The 21,011-nt window shown below is 41.3% G+C and overlaps 1 long non-coding RNA gene across 1 annotated transcript in view; it reads left to right on the top strand.

Annotated features, from left to right (window-relative positions):
* Positions 1–12,735: 12,735 nt before the first annotated feature.
* The window catches only part of LOC129409561 (uncharacterized), a 516,267-nt gene continuing 507,991 nt past the window's right edge, over positions 12,736–21,011 (top strand). The window contains exon 1 of the long non-coding RNA XR_008632450.1: positions 12,736–12,976. This is a non-coding gene — a long non-coding RNA (uncharacterized LOC129409561). The remainder of the gene's footprint in view (positions 12,977–21,011) is intronic.

Below are 21,011 nucleotides of genomic sequence, written 5' to 3'. Positions count from 1 at the left end.
AGTGGTAAAATCACTGACTTCTGAGCTCGTTTGTCTCTGTCATGGATATAAGGTTAAGGTTCTTTATTTGTCATTCAAGCATGAGAAACACATGACAGAATGAAATGTGCTCCCCGAGGCCCAGTGATCCAGAGAGAGATAAAAACAATAATAAATAAGCAATATTAAAAAGTGAATACATCAAAAACAACAACATTAAGCAGTTCCAATAGACAAGTACAAGTAAAACGTGGCAAGATAAAGAGGCAGTGACTGTTGCCCTGATACTTCATCATCATCATCATCATCAGAGCAAAAGGGAAACAGTGGTCGCACTTTTGGCGCGTCAGCTCCTAAAACTCTGTTTATCTCACTTTACACGCAAATGCCAAACCGTATATTTCCAGAATCTCCACTCTAGCCCGAGTTTTTAGAAAGATTCACTTTCAGATGCGAATTTGCCGTTTGCGTGTAAAAGATGGATACAAACGAATAGTCAGGCTGGCGCCATCTAGTGCCTCTGCTCAGTTTCATTTCTCTTCAGCGACTAGGTCAGGAATCAGAAAACACTAGACCACAGATGTCAAACATATGGCCCGGGGGCCAGATCCGGTCCTCCAAGACCTTTTATCTGGCCCTTGGCTGATTTTCTACTAAAATATTTAATGATATTTTCTATTAAAATCTTGTTAATTTTCTGTGGTGTTTATCACAGCAGCGTCTCCAGCGTCTCTGTACGTGGCCCCTCCCACCAGAGCAGCACAAATGAAGACGAAAGGACGATCGTTTTGACTGTTGACCGTGACACCCTCATCAGCAAAATGTCAAAAATGAAAAAAGTGGAGCCGAGTGCAGGATTTTTCAAGAAAAACTGACTTATTCCTATTTGCAAACAAGTTCATGTTAAAACATTGTGTTGAAATTGAGGTTTCAGGTTGTTCATAATATTATAATATTTAGTAAAATAAAGAGTTCATCAATTAAAAAAGATTTCTGTAATAGATTTGTGTTTCTCTGCACAAATATTTGAATTTATTGTTATTTTTGGGTGAGTTTTCTGATCCGGCCCCTTTGGGATCAAAGTAGGTTGGATACGGCCCCCGGACCAAAATGAGTTTGACACCCCTGCACTAGATGATTTGCAAGAACCCAGGAAGTTGGAGACCTCGCACTGGGCATCAGAGAAGAGCTGTGAAGCCATGACGTCAAACTCAAGCGTCTGTCTGGGTCCCTTTTGTGGAACAGCATTTTTAATGCACTCAATGGTCTTGCACCTTCTTACCTGTGTGAGATTTTGACCCAGCAGAGCTCTACAATCTGCTGGGCAACATCTGCTGGAGGTCCCCTGGTCCCGGTGCACACAGTGTGGTGACCGTCCTTTTGCAGTGGCCCAGTCCAAAACTCTGGAACTCTCTGCCGATTGAGTTACGGTCCATCCATGACCTCTGTTCAAAACCAATCTTAAAACGTACTTATGTAGAATGGCTTTTAACACTTAGTGGCCCTGCGACACTTTCTTTATTTTAATGGTGTAATGTGCTTTGTTGCTTTGTTTTTTATGATTATAGTTTTTTATCCTGTTTTAATGTTGTACAGCACTTTGGTCGGCTTCGGTCGTTGGAAGGTGCTATAGAAATAAAGTTTGTGTCATGTAGAAACAGAGGGAGGACCCAAAATGCAGGACTGCTTTAAAGTATTTAATAACAAATCCATAAATCCAAAACTCAAAACTAAAACTGCCATGACATGAGACAAGATGAGACTCTGACAGAGACAATGGACCAACAAAGGGCAGAGGAGAACACAGGGTATAAATGCACACCCATAGACACAGGTGAAACACATTAGGGCGGGGCAAACAATCAAGACAGGAAGTAAAACTCAAAAATACAAGGTGACAGGACAAATGTCAAAATAAAACACAAACTACAACCACTACAAAACATGAACCATGACAGTTTGATTTGATTTTGATTTTAGCACAACAATAAAAAAACAAAGCGGTCGAGATGGATGTAGACGAAGACAGACATTCTGTGTTGGCAACGATTCCCGAGATCGAGGATTTAAAGCCGGAACAAAGAGAATGTTTGGTGAATTTTATCAAGGGGAAAAAGACGTTATTGTCCTTCTTCCTACGGGATTTGGCGCATTACATACGTCACGACCAAACAGCAGCGATTGGTTAAATAAAAAAAATACCTGCCTACCGTCGAGCGAATGAATAAACCAACTGATGAATCAAGCCAACGAACGAAGGGAAGTGTCTCAGTTTTGACAAATACCCGTGTAAGTGCACCTTTAAGCTTCTCTGTAAACTGTCAACCATTAAAAAAAAAAAAAAAAAAGATGTTAAAATGTGTGTAAACGTGTCTGAGCGAGTATAATATCTGAGCTAAACATTGATAATCCGCTCATAAAGGAGACAGAACGACTTTAGGGACTGACATCTGCTGAGTACCGCCATCCATCATAATGCGGCTCTATCAACCCGTAATTACATCTACACCGCAGCTGACATCGGGCTTTTGTCACCGGAGACTGCATTTTCACTAAAACCATCAGACATTTTTCAACAAACTATCGTGAATTACAATAAAACAGCAGTGATGAGTGATTTATGCTGCTGAGCGGATGTTAACGGCTCGTGAAGTGAACACAGGCTGGTAGAGTTTAGTAGGTACAGTAATTAACACACACAAATGACTCTGCTTTTTGTCACCGGATGAATGAATGAATGAACTGAGTGAGTGAGTGAGAGGTTTTTCGTCAGACGGGGCAGTGGTGCAGATCAGATGCCACTTTTCGTCCAGTTTACCCACGGAGGGGGCGTCAGACCGGGTGGGGGTAAAAGAGTAAAGAGTAAAGAGTAAAGAGTAAAGAGTACGGTTTACCCAGGGCCCAGAGCAGGGACCAGCCTGTTTTAGTCTTGTGGTAGTCCTGGTTTAGATCTAGTTTACTCCTGATTTAGACCTGGTTTAGTCCTGATTTAGATGTCGTTTAATCTTGTAGTAGTCCTGGTTTAATTTTGTGGCAGTCTTGATTTAGACCTGGTTTAGACCTGATTTAGACCTGGTTTAGTCCTGGTTTAGACCTGGTTTAGTCCTAATTGAGACCTGTTTTAGTCTTGTGGTAGTCCTGGTTTAGTCCTGATTTAGTTCTGATTTAGACCTGGTTTAGTCTTGTGGTAGTCCTGGTTTAGACCAGGTTTAGACCTGGTTTAGTCCTGGTTTAGTCCTGATTTAGACCTGGTTTAGTCTTGTGGTAGTCCTGGTTTAGACCTGATTTAGACCAGGTTTAGTCCTGGTTTAGATCTAGTTTAGTCTTGTGGTAGTCCTGGTTTAGACCTGGTTTAGTCCTAATTGAGACCTGGTTTAGTCTTGTGGTAGTCCTGGTTTAGTCCTGATTTAGTTCTGATTTAGACCTGGTTTAGTCTTGTGGTAGTCCTGGTTTAGACCTGGTTTAGACCTGGTTTAGTCCTGGTTTAGTCCTGATTGAGACCTGGTTTAGTCTTGTGGTAATCCTGGTTTAGACCAGGTTTAGACCAGGTTTAGTCCTGGTTTAGATCTAGTTTAGTCTTGTGGTAGTCTTGGTTTATTCCTGGTTTAGTCCTGATTTAGTTCTGATTTAGACCTGGTTTAGTCCTGATTTAGACCTGGTTTAGTCTTGTGGTAGTCCTGGTTTAGACCTGATTTAGACCTGGTTTAGTCCTGATTTAGACCTGGTTTAGTCTTGTGGTAGTCCTGGTTTAGACCTGATTTAGACCTGGTTTAGTCCTAATTGAGACCTGGTTTAGTCTTGTGGTAGTCCTGGTTTAGTCCTAGTTTAGTCCTGATTTATACCTGCTTTAGTCCTGGTTTAGTCCTGGTTTAGACCTGGTTTAGTCCTGATTTAGACCTGGTTTAGTCTTGTGGTAGTCTTGACCTGATTTAGTCCTGGTTTAGATCAGGTTTAGTCTTGTGGTAGTCCAGGTTCAGACCAGGTTTAGTCCTGATTTAGACCTGGTTTAGTCTTGTGGTAGTTTTGGTTAAGACTTGGTTTAGTCCTGGATTAGACATGGTTTAGACCTGGTTTTGTCCTGATTTAGAGCTGGTTTAGGCCTGGTTTAGACCTAGTTTGGTCTTGTGGTAGTCCTGGTTTAGATCTAGTTTACTCCTGATTTAGACCTGGTTTAGTCCTGATTTAGATGTCGTTTAATCTTGTAGTAGTCCTGGTTTAATTTTGTGGCAATCTTGATTTAGACCTGGTTTAGACCTGGTTTAGTCCTGGTTTAGTCCTGGTTTAGTCCTGATTGAGACCTGGTTTAGTCTTGTGGTAATCCTGGTTTAGACCAGGTTTAGACCAGGTTTAGTCCTGGTTTAGATCTAGTTTAGTCTTGTGGTAGTCTTGGTTTATTCCTGGTTTAGTCCTGATTTAGTCTGATTTAGACCTGGTTTAGTCCTGATTTAGACCTGGTTTAGTCTTGTGGTAGTCCTGGTTTAGACCTGATTTAGACCTGGTTTAGTCCTGATTTAGACCTGGTTTAGTCTTGTGGTAGTCCTGGTTTAGACCTGATTTAGACCTGGTTTAGTCCTAATTGAGACCTGGTTTAGTCTTGTGGTAGTCCTGGTTTAGATCTAGTTTACTCCTGATTTAGACCTGGTTTAGTCCTAATTGAGACCTGGTTTAGTCTTGTGGTAGTCCTGGTTTAGTCCTAGTTTAGTCCTGATTTATACCTGCTTTAGTCCTGGTTTAGTCCTGGTTTAGACCTGGTTTAGTCCTGATTTAGACCTGGTTTAGTCTTGTGGTAATCTTGACCTGATTTAGTCCTGGTTTAGATCAGGTTTAGTCTTGTGGTAGTCCAGGTTCAGACCAGGTTTAGTCCTGATTTAGACCTGGTTTAGTCTTGTGGTAGTTTGGTTTAAGACTTGGTTTAGTCCTGGATTAGACATGGTTTAGACCTGGTTTTGTCCTGATTTAGAGCTGGTTTAGGCCTGGTTTAGACCTAGTTTGGTCTTGTGGTAGTCCTGGTTTAGATCTAGTTTACTCCTGATTTAGACCTGGTTTAGTCCTGATTTAGATGTCGTTTAATCTTGTAGTAGTCCTGGTTTAAATTTTGTGGCAATTCTTGATTTAGACCTGGTTTAGACCTGGTTTAGTCCTGGTTTTTATTTTAGTCCTGGTTTAGTCCTGATTGAGACCTGGTTTAGTCTTGTGGTAGTCCTGGTTTAGACCAGGTTTAGACCAGGTTTAGTCCTGGTTTAGATCTAGTTTTAGTCTTGTGGTAGTCTTGGTTTATTCCTGGTTTAGTCCTGATTTAGACCTGGTTTAGTCTTGTGGTAGTCTTGACCTGATTTAGTCCTGGTTTAGATCAGGTTTAGTCTTGTGGTAGTCCAGGTTCTGACCAGGTTTAGTCCTGATTTAGACCTGGTTTAGTCTTGTGGTAGTTTTGGTTAAGACTTGGTTTAGTCCTGGATTAGACATGGTTTAGACCTGGTTTTGTCCTGATTTAGACCTGGTTTAGTCTTGTGGTAGTCCTGATTTAGAGCTGGTTTAGCCTGGTTTAGACCTAGTTTGGTCTTGTGGTAGTCTTGATTTAGACCGGGTTTAGTCTTGTCTTAGTCTCGGTTTAGACCTGGTTTAGTCCTGATTGAGACTTGATTTAATCTTGCAGCAGTCCTGGTTTAGACCTGGTTTGGTTTTACTCGACCAGTCAAAAGTTTGAACACACTTTTTCATTTACGTTTCTTTTATTTCCATGATTTTTTACTCTGTAGATTCTAACCGAGTTCATAAATGACACGTATGAAATATAATAAACTAAATATATTCCAAATAACTCCAAATTAGTTTCAGATTTAAAAGATAAACAATAACCACCCACACACAATAATAATAATTAGGGGTGTCAAATTATCGCGTTAATTGCGATTAATTAATTACAGTCATATTTAGCGCGTTATGTTTTTTAATCGCGTTAATCTCATTTTTAATCTCTAACTTTACTGTTTCTGTATGCGAGTTGCTTTATTATAAAACCTGTTTTTATGTGTTGTTGGGACAACAACACACACACACAAAAACACATTTATAAATTTTTTTATTTCGGTAATTCCACTCATTGCCGGAAACCCACACAAAACGCGCGCAGTAAGAGCGATGTAAACATCATGTTAACGTTGGCGGCGTCAGTCGCACAATGGACGAGGTCGAAGAGCCAGTAGAACAGAGCAGCAGTGCACAGGTAAAAACACATTCGTGTCTTGGAAATTATTCTCCCGACGTGAAATATAAAAGAAAATAACAAATATAATATCGCCTGAAAACAACCTGCATAGACTCATGATGTCTGCACTACTGTCCTATAGTGACCTGCCACATGAGGGCACACAAACACACACAAACACACACAACACAACACAAACACACACCTTCATCATCGTCATTAACCTGAGAACGCGTGGACCACGTTTCCTTCCGTAGTTACTGCGCGGACACCGACGTGCTGCCGTGAGCCGCGTGTGGATCGTGTTTTCTCGCGTACGCGGCGTAAACCGCGCTTCCTCCTGTGAACCTCTAAACCAGAACTAACACCACCAGACTAAAACCAGGACTAAAACCAGACTAAACCAGGACTAAACCAGAACTAAAACCAAAACCAGGACTAAACCAGGACTAAACCAGAACCAGGACTAAAACCAGGATTAATCCATTCCAGGACTAAACTAAGACTAAAGTAGGACTAAACCAGGACTAAACCAGGACTAAAACCAGTGATCTCATATATAAAGCATTTCTCTATCAATAATATTTTTAATATGGTTAAGGAAAGACTGGACTTTTTATTGTCTTTAAGTAAACAAAAGTTATTATGTTCAGATTTCCTCGTCTTTGCTACTTTACAACAAACAGTTTCTTATTCATGGAGACTTGGGCTCAACAGACAATTTGGAGAGATTTGTTAAACAATAAATGACTTTATAAAGTTACTTTTTTTAATCTATATCAGTCTTTTGATCTGCCACAATAATGTAATAATGAATTTAAATGAAAATACCTCAGATTGAAGCTTTTCTCAGCAATTTTTAGATGAGATTAAAATGAGATTAATTAGATTAATTAATTACAGATCATAATTAATTCATCTCTCAGTTTTTTTAATCGCATGACAGCACTAATAATAATAAGGATAGATTAGTTTTATGCAGAGTTTTACCAGACGCTCTCAGTCTCTTTACACTGTGGTGCATGTTTCATTCCCTCCACACTCGGCGGCGGCGGTGGGGATAAGCTTCTGTTGACAGCTGCAAACCGGAGCAAACTGACAAAAGCGACGCTGCCAATCTGCTCCATCGTCCACCATCCCTCACGCACACGGCTGAGACCAGGCAGTGTGGCTGAAGTGCTTTGCCTGAGGACACAACAACAGCTTTTACCACGGCTGCCTCACACATTTTCAGTGTTGGGAAGGTGACTTGTAACGGAAGCCATTAAGTTACTTAAGGTGAGTAAAGTAATCTGAATACTTTGGATTACTTGATTTGCTGTAGAGAAGCAAAGACGAGGAAATCGTAACATAAGAAGTTTTATCTGTAAAGAGAAAATAAAAAAGCCCAGACTTTACTGAACCAAATTAAAAATATAATTGATAGAAGAAGAGACGTCCACGCAACAGGTTAAGTCCTGTTTCAGTCCTGTTTTAGACCTGGTTTTAGTCCTGGTTTAGACCTTGTTTAGATCTAGTTTTAGACCTGGTTTTGTTTAGACCTGTTTTAGACCTGGTTTAGTCCTGTTTTTAGTCCTGGTTTTAGTTTGTTTAGACCTGGTTTTAGACCTTGTTTAGATCTAGTTTAGACCTGGTTTTAGTCCTGGTTTAGATCTAGTTTAAATCTAGTTTAGACCTGGTTTTAGTCCTGATTTAGTCCTTGTTTAGACCTTTTTAGACCTTGTTTAGATCTAGTTTAGACCTGGTTTTAGTCCTGGTTTAGACCTTTTTAGTCCTGTTTTAGATCTGGTTTAGTCCTGTTTTAGTCCTGGTTTAGACCTTGTTTAGATCTAGTTTAGACCTCGTTTTAGTCCTGGTTTAGATCTAGTTTTAGATCTGTTTAGACCTGGTTTAGTCCTGGTTTTAGACCTGGTTTAGATGTGGTTTAGATCTAGTTTAGACCTGGTTTAGTCCTGGATTAGTCCTGTTTTTAGTCCTGTTTTAGACCTGTTTTAGTAGTCTGTTTTAGTCCTGTTTTAGACCTGGTTTTAGACCTGGTTTTTAGTTTAGACCTGGTTTTAGTCCTGATTTTAGTCCTGGTTTAGATCTAGATTAGATCTAGTTTAGACCTGGTTTTTAGTCCTGGTTTTAGACCTGGTTTTAGACCTGGTTAAGATCTAGTTTAGACCTGGTTTTAGTCCTGGTTTGGATCTAGTTTAAATCTAGTTTAGACCTGGTTTTAGTCCTGATTTAGATCTGGTTTAGTCCTGCTTTAGTCCTGGTTTAGACCTGGTTTTAGATCTGTTTTAGACCTGGTTTAGACGTGGTTTAGATCTAGTTTAGACCTGGTTTTAGTCCTGGTTTAGATCTGGTTTAAGATCTGTTTTAGTCCTGGTTTAGACCTGGTTTAGATCTAGTTTAAACCTGTTTAAGTTTCCGGCAATGAGTCGAGTTACAGAATCACATTTTTCACCAAACCATCGTGAATTTCAGTAAAACAGCCGTGATGATTTACGCCGCTCGGCTGATGTTAAAGTCTGGTGAAGTGAAGACGCGGCTGAGGTGACCAGACCCGTTCAGACTCTCTCCTCTCATCTGCAGCGTTCATCACTGTTTCTGAACTCGGGACAGGTTTAGTAATTAGCACCGCTGGCTCTGCTCCAATCACGTCCCACGCTGGTGATCAGAAATTACCCAGCATGCAACAGCTGGACTCCCCTCTCGTTTAGCGCGGAGCTGAGGTGTGAAACGGGCCGCGGTGGAGTCGGGTTACGACCAGCGGAGATGAAAATGAGGGTCAGATCATAATGTAGAGCTCCCCGCGGCGAGAGAAAGCAGAGGCTACTGGGAAAATAAACACGGTCACTTAAAAATGCACCTGAAGACTTCAAGCAGAACTGAGTGTGATTTTAATTTCACAAACCAGAGCCTGGAGTTTTTATTTGTTTATTTAGTTTGTTTTCAGTGGGACATGAAAAATTACAATGATATAAATGTACTGGAATCAGCCAGGCTCATATTCATCGTCAGTTTTCCTTACAGAAGGAGGACGGTCTTGGTCTCACCTCAGACTCGACCATGTTTGAACTCAGTCTTGAAGGTGCTTGGACTCGATCTTGTCTCGGTCTTGAAGGGGCTTGGACTTGGTCTTGTCTTGGTCTTGAAGGGGCTTGGACTTGGTCTTGTCTTGGTCTTGAAGGTGCTGGGACTCAGTCTTGTCTCAGTCTTGAAGGTGCTTGGACTCGGTCTTGTCTCGCCTTTGAAAGCTCTTGGACTCGGTCTTGTCTCGGTCTTGAAAGCGCTTGGACTTGGTCTTGTCTCGGTCTTGAAGGTGCTTAGACTTGGTCTTGTCTCAGTCTTGAAAGCGCTTGGACTTGGTTTTGTCTCGGTCTTGAAGGTGCTTGGACTCGGTCTTGTCTTGGTCTTGAAGGTACTTGGACTCGGTCTTGAAGATGCTTAGACTTGGTCTTGTCTCAGTCTTGAAAGCGCTTGGACTTGGTTTTGTCTCGGTCTTGAAGGTGCTTGGACTCGGTCTTGTCTTGGTCTTGAAGGTACTTGGACTCGGTCTTGAAGATGCTTAGACTTGGTCTTGTCTCAGTCTTGAAAGCGCTTGGACTTGGTTTTGTCTCGGTCTTGAAGGTGCTTGGACTCGGTCTTGTCTTGGTCTTGAAGGTACTTGGACTCGGTCTTGTCTCGGTCTTGAAGGTGCTTAGACTTGGTCTTGTCTCAGTCTTGAAAGCGCTTGGACTTGGTTTTGTCTCGGTCTTGAAGGTGCTTAGACTTGGTCTTGTCTCGGTCTTGAAGGTGCTTGGACTCGGTCTTGTCTCGGTCTTGAAGGTGTTTAGACTTGGTTTTGTCTCGGTCTTGAAGGTGCTTGGACTCAGTCTTGTCTCGGTCTTGAAGGCGCTTGGACTCGGTCTTGTCTCAGTCTTGAAGGTGCTTGGACTCGGTCTTGTTTGATCTCTTGAAGGTGCTTGGACTCGGTCTTGTCTCGGTCTTGAAGGTGCTTGGACTCGGTCTTGTCTCGGTCTTGAAGGTGCTTGGACTCGGTCTTGTCTCGGTCTTGAAGGTGCTTGGACTCGGTCTTGTCTTGGTCTTGAAGGCTCTTGGACTCGGTTTTAAAGGTGTTTGAACTCAGTCCGACTCTCGTCGGTTGTGATCATATTTCATTACAGCCGCTGCTGTCGGCAATAAACTTCTTACTGCGACGTGTGGTTGAAGTTTGTCTAATAAAAGTGCATCTGTATTTGTCACGACGTGCGTTTGGTAAATGTGTGAGGTTAAATCCCACTGCAAAAACCAGTAAGAGAAAGTAAGTCCAGTTAGGAACATAAAAGTCCGACCCACTTTCTTCACTTTCTGCCAGTGCCAGAGGAAGTTCTCTTAAAGAAGAGGTTCTCAAACTGTGGGTGAGGGTCCAAAAAAGGGGCGCAGTGTTTCAGTGCAGTACAGTTTGTGTGACTTTTTTATTATACCTAAATAAACATTAATCAGATCAAATGGGGATAGATTTATAAAAAACATTGATATATATGTGCCAAAATACAAATAAACGTAGAAAATGATGGATTCCACGAAGTGAAACCTGCTGATCAATCAGGATAGTGAAGAGGTAGTTTTCAAGTTTTTTTTAACCTTAGTCCAGTAGAGACGGACAATTTCAGGGCTGGAAGTGAAGGTGTATGGAGTTTAAAGACACGGTCGAGCACTTCTTGTATCACTACATGACATCACAAGGTGGAACATGGGGTTTTCAGTTTGAGGGTAGAAATCTAGTAATAAATATGCAGATTTTGTGTGTTAAAAATTAAACAAAACGCAACTGCATGCATGTTTGTGACGACGAAACAACATTATATTATAGGTCAGAAAACCGCGTAACATGAGCTCTTATTAGTAGATTATTAGTCTAAATTAGTAGGAAGTAGTAGTAAAATAGTAGTAAAAATAAATAAAAGTAGAGGCTGTACTTGTTTGTCGTTTTAGCTTCTGTATCACTTGCATGAGGCGTATTATTAGGACACATAGTTTGTAGGATTTTAAGAATATTTATTATTACAATCAGACTTCAGCGCAGGTTTTGGGCTCTTCATCTTTGAAACACCAAGAAGAAAATGGTCGGTCCTTCTGTACTTTAAACACATAAGTTCTGTTTGTGCTCCACTCAGGCGTCCATCAGGGACCAGAGCCGCTTTGATCGTAACGACTTTTAAATGTGTCCCACTAACTCACAGTTAATGGGGCCGTGATTATGACAGGAGCACGGGCAGCGACAGGGCCAAGTGTGCTCCTGTCAGACTCCGCTGCAGGACGACGATGGGCCCAGGGAGGAAATAATGCCGCCATCTGAACTTTCTACTGGAAAATACAACGGTGCAGACAGTCTGACCAGCGCTGAGGCTTGTACAGCTCATGACATCTACAGTCCCTGTGGGTGTGACGCTAACTGAAGGCTCTGCTCTGTCTGAGGGTTTGGTCGACTTTAATGTGAGTCCTGGTTTAGACCTGGTTTAGACCTGGTTTAGTCCTGATTTAATCTGGGTTTAGTATTGTGGTAGTCCTGGTTTAGACCTGGTTTAAACCTTGTTTAGTTTTGGCGTAGTCTTGGGTTATACCTGGTTTTAGTCCTGGTTTAGTCTTGTGGTAGTCCTGGTTTAGTCCTGGTTTAGACCTGGCTTAGTCCTGGTTTAGTCCTGGTTTAGTCCAGGTTTAGTCCTGGTTTAGTCCTGGTTTAGACCTAGTTTAGTCCTGGTTTAGACCTAGTTTAGTCCTGGTTTAGTCCTGGTTTAGTCCAGGTTTAGTCCTGGTTTAGTCCTGGTTTAGCCCTGTTTAGTCCAGGTTTAGACCAGGTTTAGACCTGGTTTAGCCCTGGTTTAGTCCTGGTTTAGACCAGGTTTAGACCTGGTTTAGCCCTGGTTTAGTCCTGGTTTAGTCCAGGTTTAGACCTAGTTTAGCCCTAATTTAGTCCTGGTTTAGTCCAGGTTTAGACCTAGTTTAGCCCTGGTTTAGTCCTGGTTTAGACCAGGTTTAGACCTAGTTTAGTCCTGGTTTAGACCTAGTTTAGTCCTGGTTTAGTCCAGGTTTAGTCCTGGTTTAGTCCAGGTTTAGTCCTGGTTTAGACCAGGTTTAGTCTTGTGGTAGTAAAGTCATTCGGATAACTTCACTAGATTTATCCAAACAATTCTAGTGAAGGTGTGTGGAGTTTAAAAACACAGTGGAGCACTTCCTGTATCACCACATGATGTCACAAGGTGGACCACAACTCCACATCATTATAACATAGATCAGAAAATATGAATGAATTAACCAACTTTTACACATGGTTACGAAACTTTAAAAGACATTAAGTTTTTATTATCATTATTTTAATCTTCTACGTTTAAGTCTAATATTCCCACCGGACATTGGCACAGAAAAGCTTCACCGGGGAGCGCTTTAAAACCTCTGGCAGTGACCCGCCTGCAGGAGTCAGCACACGCTCTTCTAACTCCTCCAACTTTATTTCCTCCTGTCTGCACCGGACGAGTCTCTGCTCCCTGATTCATCACCCAAAAAAAAAATCCCCGCGACAGGACGTGTCGAACTCCAGCGCGCGCTCCGGCACCACCGCTTTCGTTTGTGGAAAAGCAGAAAAGAAAAGCGTGTCCGTCCTTCGCGCGTTTGTCTGGAGTAACAAACCGAACCTGAACCGGCCCGGGGTGGAAACTTGGAGCTGAAGTGGCTAAAGTCGGAGTCCTTTTTTTTCCATTTCCACTGACAGTTCGCGCACACACGGGAAAAGAAGCGAAAGAGCGGAGCGGAGCGCGCACGCAGGTAAAAACTTTCACGCGTTTTTGTTGATTTTTCAGACGCGTTTGTGCAGCTTGATCCCACGTGTTTTGCAGTTTGCCCAAAGCTTTTTCCACGTAGAAACCACATCTCACACGTGTCTAATGATTTTTTATGTATTAAAACTTGTAAACGACACCTTGACATTTTACTCTGGGAACTCAAGTGTGTTTGTTTAGTGTTTTACAAATGACTCGAGGGCGCTTTCATGGTTGCAGATCGTTCTTATTACTCGCATTATTTTAGGAACATGTATTTTTGGAGAGTAGTCATGGGTTTTTCACATGCCAAGATCCAAAATAGTTCTCCCAAAACCGCAGTTGTTACTTAAAAAGAGGAAGGAAAAGAAGTTATGGTCTAGTTTGTGGGTGAAATTTGGACACCTGTTGCGCATTACAAGAAGTGTACTGACCGGGGCAGTTGAAGTTTAAAGGTGCAGTGTGTCACTTTTGTGGTTTTGGGTCTGTCAAGTGTTTTTTATTTTTTTCATTCATTTTTTTTTATCTAACATGTCAAAAGAAAGAAGCTCTTTTCATGTTTCTGTTTTGAATGTTCCAAAAATGGTCAGATTTGACCATTTTTACACAAAATTACACAGGACACTGCCAAAAAAAACAAACAAACAAAAAAATTAGTAAATCCGTGTGTCATTTGTTCATTCGTTTTTCAAAATAAAACCAAAAATAAGAAAATTAACCAAATTCATTAAAATTCATTATTTGTCTCCACAACCAAAATAAAAAAAAAAAAAAAAAAAAAAAAAAACATAGATTTTTTTTTTTTTTTGCAGTGTCAGTTTTCGATTTTGTGTTTAAATAAATAATAATGATTTTTTTCATTATTTTTTCATTATTTCCGTTTCTGTGACTTAATCTGCGATGTCGAACTTTTGCACCGCATACTGACTGAACCGGGACTAAACCAGGACTAAACCGTTTTCAGTTCTGGTCTGGTCCTAGTCGCAGTCCTAGTCTCAGTCCTGGTTTGGTCCCTTTCTCGTTCTGGTCCTGTTGTTGTCCCCGTCTCAGTTTTGGTCTCAGTCCCGGTTTGGTCCCGGTCTCGGTCCTGGTCTGGTCTTGTTGTGGTCCCGGTCTCAGGTCTGGTCTCAGTCCCGGTCTCGGTTCCGGTCTCAATCCCGGTCTCGGTCCCGTTCTCAGTCCCGATTTGGTCCCGGTCTCGTTCTGGTCTCAGTTCTGGTCTCAGTTCTGGTCTCAGTTCTGGTCTCGGTCCTAGTCTCGGTCCCGGTCTTGGTCCGGTCTCGGTCCCGGTTTGGTCCCGGTCTCGGTCCCGGTTTGGTCCCGGTCTCGGTCCCGGTTTGGTCCCGGTCTCAGTCCCAGTCTCAGTCCTGGTCTGGTCCTGGTCTCAGTCCCGGTTTGGTCCTGGTCTCGGTCCTGTTGTGGTCCCGGTCTCAGTTCTGGTCTCAGTCCCGGTCTCAGTTCTGGTCTCAGTCGCAGTCTCTGTCCCGGTCTAGTCCCGGTCTTGGTTCCGGTCTCAGTCCCGGTCTCGGTCCTGGTTTGGTCCCGGTCTCAGTCCCGGTTTGGTCCCGGTCTCGGTCCCGGTTTGGTCCCAGTCTCAGTCCCGGTTTGGTCCCGGTCTCAGTCCCAGTCTCAGTCCCGGTCTGGTCCTGGTCTCAGTCCTGGTTTGGTCCTGGTCTCGGTCCTGTTGTGGTCCCGGTCTCAGTTCTGGTCTCAGTCCCGGTCTCAGTTCTGGTCTCGGTCCTGGTCTCGGTCCCGGTCTCGGTCCCGGTCTCGGTCTCGGTCCGGTCTCGGTCCCGGTCTCGTTCCCGGTCTCAGTCCCGGTTTGGTCCCAGTCTCAGTCCCGGTTTGGTCCCGGTCTCAGTCCCGGTCTCAGTCCCGGTCTCAGTCCCGGTCTCAGTCCCGGTCTCAGTCCCGGTCTCAGTCCCGGTCTGGTCCTGGTCTCAGTCCCGGTTTGGTCCCGGTCTCGGTCCTGGTCTGGTCCTGTTGTGGTCCTGGTCTCAGTTCTGGTCTCAGTCCCGGTCTCAGTCCTGGTTTGGTCCTGGTCTCAGTCCTGTTGTGGTCCCGGTTTGGTCCCGGTCTCAGTCAAAATACCTGTTAATTATTTGTAAGTTTTTATTAACTATTAAAAGTGCATTGTGTAACTTTTCCTATTGGAGGGTTTACAACATGCTTTTCTCCATGGTGATGTTATTGCTTTGTCTGGAATGTTCCACAGTTTGGCTTTAAACCTTTCTATCTTCACAGAGATCAAAACAGACCAAGTTACAGGTCAGATCCGTGGAGAGGCGACCCCGCTCACAGTCATAATTCTTGTTTTTCTAGGTATTTTTGAGCTTTAAAACCACCTGTAATTGAATAAATGTAAATTAGAGCTGTTTAATGTCATATTGTGGAACTTTCCGGGCAGAGCAATGACATATTCATAGAAAGAAGCAGGTGACAGACCCTAAACCAGAAAAGTTACACAATGCAGCTTTAACTTCTGGAGATTTTTCATAGATATATTCAGTGTAAAGACTGCAGCTCTCAAAACATAAAGTGACGATGAGTTTTAAAGTGAGGCAGCGTGCAGTTCTGCCTCATAGACGTCTGATACTTACTTTAATGAGATCATTTCACAGTGGAGTTCATCTGAGGTTCTAGTGTTTGACTATTGCTTAAAGATGCACTGTGTAACTTTCCTAGTAGAGGGTCCAGCAACATCTTATTTCCGCGAAGGTGTTTTTGCTTTGCCTGGAATTTTCTACATGACACTGAAAAAAAACAACAATATCCAGGTAAGTTAAAATGACTTAAATTAAAAACATTTTACTTTATTTGAGTCGATTCAACTTGACAAGTAAAATTATCTACAAGTGGAATAAGTTTATTACCTCTGCCAAGGAGGTTATGTTTTTGCCGGCGTTTGTCTGTTTGTTTGTTTGTCTGTTTGTTTGTTTGTTTGTCTGTCTGTTTGTTTGTCTGTTTGTTTGTTTGTCTATTTGTTTGTCTGTTTGTTTGTTTGTCTGTTTGTCTGTTTGTTTGTTTGTCTGTTTGTCTGTTTGTTTGTTTGTCTGTTTGTTTGTCTGTTTGTTTGTCTGTTTGTTTGTTGTTTGTCTATTTGTTTGTTTGTTTGTCTGTTTGTTTGTCTATTTGTTTGTTTGTTGTCTATTTGTTTGTCTGTCTGTTTGTTTGTCTGTTTGTCTATTTGTTTGTCTGTTTGTTTGTCTGTTTGTTTGTCTATTTGTTTGTTTGTCTGTTTGTTTGTCTGTCTGTTTGTCTGTTTGTTTGTTTGTCTGTTTGTCTGTCTGTTTGTTTGTCTGTTTGTTTGTCTGTTTGTTGTTTGTCTGTTTGTTTGTTTGTCTGTTTGTTTGTTTGTTGTCTGTTTGTTTGTTTGTCTGTTTGTTTGTTTGTCTGTTTGTTTGTTTGTCTGTTTGTTTGTTTGTTTGTTTGTCTGTTTGTTTGTTTGTTTGTTAGCAACATAACTCAAAAAGTTATGGACCGATTTTGATGAAATTTTCAGGATTTGTTGGAAATGTGAAAAGGAAGAAGTGATTTCATTTTGGGGGTGATCTGGAAAGAAATCCTGGATTCTGGATCACTTTGAAATTTTAGTTAACATTGTGGTAAATGGGGCCAAAAATTTTGTTTCTCAATATCTCGGTTAATTATTGACCAAACCCCATGAAATTTGACTCAGGGATGGACAATGGGATCCTCTTTCATATTCCAAAGGCTGATCCGGATCTGATCCAGAAGACTGATTTTATCGCAATTTATATAAAAAATGGGGGTAGTCCTTGGCAGAGGTCTGCGCTCTCTGAGTGCTTTTCTAGTTGTTCTTAATTCAAGCAACATCTGATTTTGTTTCTTATTTTAAGTGCAAAAACTTGTTGTTTGTCGTACTTTAAGTGTAGCCAGATGTATTTTCATATCTTAAAAAGTCTTGTTCCACTGACAGATCATTTTATGTCAGGTGAAATTTACTCAAATCATGATAAAACTTTCTTAATTCATGTCATCTTAACTTGACTTGCTTTAGATTTTTGGAGGCGATAACACTGACAATGACAATACATGTTTTTAAGGGTTTTTTTGAGCAATAAAAATACCTGTATGTAACTTAAAGGTTGTATGGAGGATTTTTTTTGTTTCAAATTGTCAATGATAGATTATAGAGATGCAGTAGCCTTGTAATTATGATGACCAAAAAAAAGAGAATAAAAATTCATCAACTCTGGACGTGGTGGGGCTAAACATTTGCCAATAGATAACGACACTGCCTCGTTATCTGTGAGCTGACAGGCTGTCAATCAAACTCCCTACGTTTCTAGCGTAACTGACTTGCCTGCGCGCCGCCGGTACGTGGTTTACGTACGCCTGTCACACAGTCCACAGACGCAAGACGCACAGACGCTGTTTACTCCACCAACGCAACAGTTCTTAGCGGCTTTTTTGTGACCTATATCTTCCTCGCAGTTCGCACAAAGTTTGTTGCAATGGCGACAAGAATCCAGGAGCAGTTCGCCGCAAAAGAAAGTCCGTTTTTGAGGTCGCTGAAAGAAGAAGACAAGGGGAAAAGCAGCGAAGCCAAACTAAGGTGATTCTTGAAGATTCATTCCAGCGATGGCGCGACTGAAGCAGACGCAGGGTCTAAAGACTGACGCACTGGTCCACAAATTACTCCTGGACAGGAAACTTCTGCTTATTATGAAAACGTACTTTATTTCCAAGAGCTAGACAAACGTTTTTCAGGACACGAAAGCGATATCCTATGTCTGAAAACGTAATTTTCAAGGCAAAGAAAGAGTCCGCTTGCTGCTGCGTGTTGTAGCTAGTTCATTCGCACTGAATCTCCGCGCAACCTTCTCTGCACCCCTTTCCTGCTCCTCTCCCCGCTGCCCGATCCGCTCTTCCCCCTGCTCCTCACTTCTCCGGGCACGGAATCTCCGCGCACCGCTCCCCTCTCCTCTCTCCTCTCCTCTCCTCTCTCCCTGCTCCTCACTTCTCGTCCGCGAACGAAATGTCCGCACACCCGCTCCCCCGCTCCTCACTTCTCCGTCTTGCCTAACCAACACTGTAGTTAGTTGTTTACAAGTCATGTGCAGCGCACCGGCTGTAAACAAACCTGTTTCTGGCGTAAGGAGGAGGGAGGAGGCGTTTCTACGTAGGAGCTGTAGGGGAGGGGGGGTGGTTTCACGCATGCGCAACATTTGAAAAAGGACAAACAGTCGCTGGATTTCTCGTTCCTTGGAAAATCCTCTATACAACCTTTAACGTGTGATAAATACTGTATGTTTTATGGTGTACGGTGAAAAAAGGTGGTGGACCCTCTACAGAAGCTACAAACTGCACTTTTAAATTGTACAAATTTATAGTTCTAGTTGTAGGATGTTTTAAAGAAACTACACCTCATGAACCTGTTACAGTTTTTGTGAGTCGCATTGATAGCTTTTGTACTTCTGTTCTACCCATTTTTTACCTTCTTTTAGTGTATATTCTTATTTTTATTCGATTATAGTATTTTTTTTTTATTATTCTTAGTTTTTTGCACCGTAACGCCGAGGCAAGTTCCTAGTTTGTGAGTTTTGTTCACTGGCATTGGCAACAAAGCGGTTCTGATTGTGAGGTGAATGGTCACAGCTGATTACTGCTCCATTGTGAGGTGCAAAATTTTCCCATTGAGAACTTTGACATGAGGTTACGGGATGAATATAAGTAATTTGTAGTTATTTTTATGTACTTTAGGTTATGTTTGTGTATTTTAAACATGCATATAGCCACGTTCTCTGTTTGTTTTTGTTGTTTTTTTGAGCTGAAGGTCAGGATGTAGCTTTGTGTGCATCAGACTTGGCGTTCCTGCATTTTGTGTGTTGCTGTATTCATCTCTCAACGGAAAACACTCTGTTCCACCTCATGATGTCATGTGTTAATGCAGGAAGAGCTCCATTGTGTTTTTTAACATCCATACATCTTCACTAGAAACATTTGGATGATTTAAGCCTTGGAATTTACTGAACTAAAAGTAAAAAAGTTGCAGTTAACTTGAAAACAATAAGACTGGATCAGGATTGTGGAGAATATTTCAGTGATGGAAAGAATAACATATCATTTTAAATTTAAAGGGTACAAATACAATGAGCAATGGGAAAATGGAATGTGTTCATCAATGACACCAGTAAAACAAAACATAAAAATGTCAATACCAAATGCATGTTTAAATAAGAACCTGTAACTCCACACTGTTTTTGATTTCATATTGTTTTTGTATGTTTTGAAATGTTACTTAAAACCAATAAAAAAGAAAGTTATAAAAAAGAAAACTACAGCTTCATGACATCACAAGGTGGAACAGAGCATTTAAAATTGTTGATCTCGACAGACTAATAATAAAATATTACTCAAAATCAAGAGTGGAATGTAACGAATTGCATTTACTCACGTTACTGTAACTGAGTAGTTTTTATGAGTAATTTGTAATTTTTTAAATAGTTTTTGAAATAGGTAATTTTATTCTTACTCAAGTACGTTTTGACACAAATATTTTACTTCATTACATTTGGTCTCAACCCACCCTCTGGTCTCACTGTCTCAGTATCATCAAGGTCTCAGGTCTCAGGTCTGTCTCATCAGTCTCAGTCTCACTCATGGTCTCACATGGTCTCAGTCTCATCTCAGTCTCAGTCTCAGTCTCAAGTCTCAGGTCTCACTCAGTCTCAAAAAGTCGGTCAACTCATCTGGTCCTGTCAAAAAAAAAACAACAACAATGTGCCGTAAATGAAAGGCATTTTCACTATAGAAAGTTCAGTCATTATACAGAACCGTCACTTTATCTTGGATCAACTTGGATGATTCTGGTGCCGAGTCACAGATTGAGGTCATCATGGACAATATTCGAGAAGAATGTGCATTGAATATTTCTCGAGAGGAAAGCGATTTGCATTCAAATGCAAAATAGGGAATAACATAATAATGCGTTTTGTATAAAAATAGTAAGTGTTTGTGAGCTCAGTTGTCTTTAAAATGTACAAAGTTTGTCTGTATCGCCTAAAACAGGGGTGACAAACTCAAATTCACAAGGGCCAAAATTAAAAACTGGGACTAAGTCATGGGCCAAAATTTCAACAACATCTGCATGTTTTTTTCTTTCAAGATATGTAATGTTAAAACTTTTCTTATTAAAATAAAGGTTTAATAATAGTTTTGCTTAAACATTGAATCCAGAACAAGCAAAATATAAAATAACGCAATTTTAAATAAATAATGTGTCTATAGTCTATTTGTAGCCGGTGTTCAGCTCTAATACATGTTTGAGATGATCTCGCAGGCCAAATATAATTATATCCTGGGCCTGAGTTTGACTAGCCTGATTCATCAGCCGGTTTTACTTCATTTCACTTCGTACAAACCGTCTGACCTCACAGTGTTGGAATTCGTTCGCTCGATGGTAGGCGGGTACTTTTTTAATTTAACCAATCGCTGCTGTTTGGTCGTGACGTATGTAATGCGCCTCTAACGGGGACAATTGGTATATTAAGCTTTTCCCAAATCCCGCAGGAAGAAAGACAGTAACTTCTTTCCCTTTGATAAAATTCACCAAACATTTTCTTTGTTCGGCTTTAAATCCTCGATCTCGGGAATCGTCGCCAACACAGAATGTATGACTCTTTGTTGATTGGCTGGTGCATGAATTTGCACTTCCGGGGTTTTTGCGAACTGTCTAGTGTATTCTGATTCCTGACCTAGTCGCTGGAGAGAAATGAAATTGAGCGGAGGCACTAGGTGGCGCCAGCTTGGCTAGAGTTTGACATGTCTGACCTAAAAGTTGATTGAAACAAGTTGTGGTGGATTAGATTTATGACTCATCATCAGATAGTTGAAAGTAGCTAAATAACATTTACTCAAATTACACTTTATATGAAGTACTTTTTTACTTTCACTCAAGTAGATTTTTAGATGGTTACATTTACTTGAGTAGGAATTAAGTAAGCAAAATAAATATACTTTTGCTTAATTACAATTTTTCAGTACTGTTCCCATCTTTGCTCAAATCACAACATTGT

The sequence above is a fragment of the Boleophthalmus pectinirostris genome, unplaced genomic scaffold (assembly GCF_026225935.1).
Source record: "Boleophthalmus pectinirostris isolate CB_2022bp ecotype Guang Dong unplaced genomic scaffold, ASM2622593v1 HiC_scaffold_2, whole genome shotgun sequence".
Lineage (NCBI taxonomy): Eukaryota > Metazoa > Chordata > Actinopteri > Gobiiformes > Gobiidae > Boleophthalmus > Boleophthalmus pectinirostris.
This window is presented reverse-complemented; position numbering and strand designations above follow the sequence as displayed.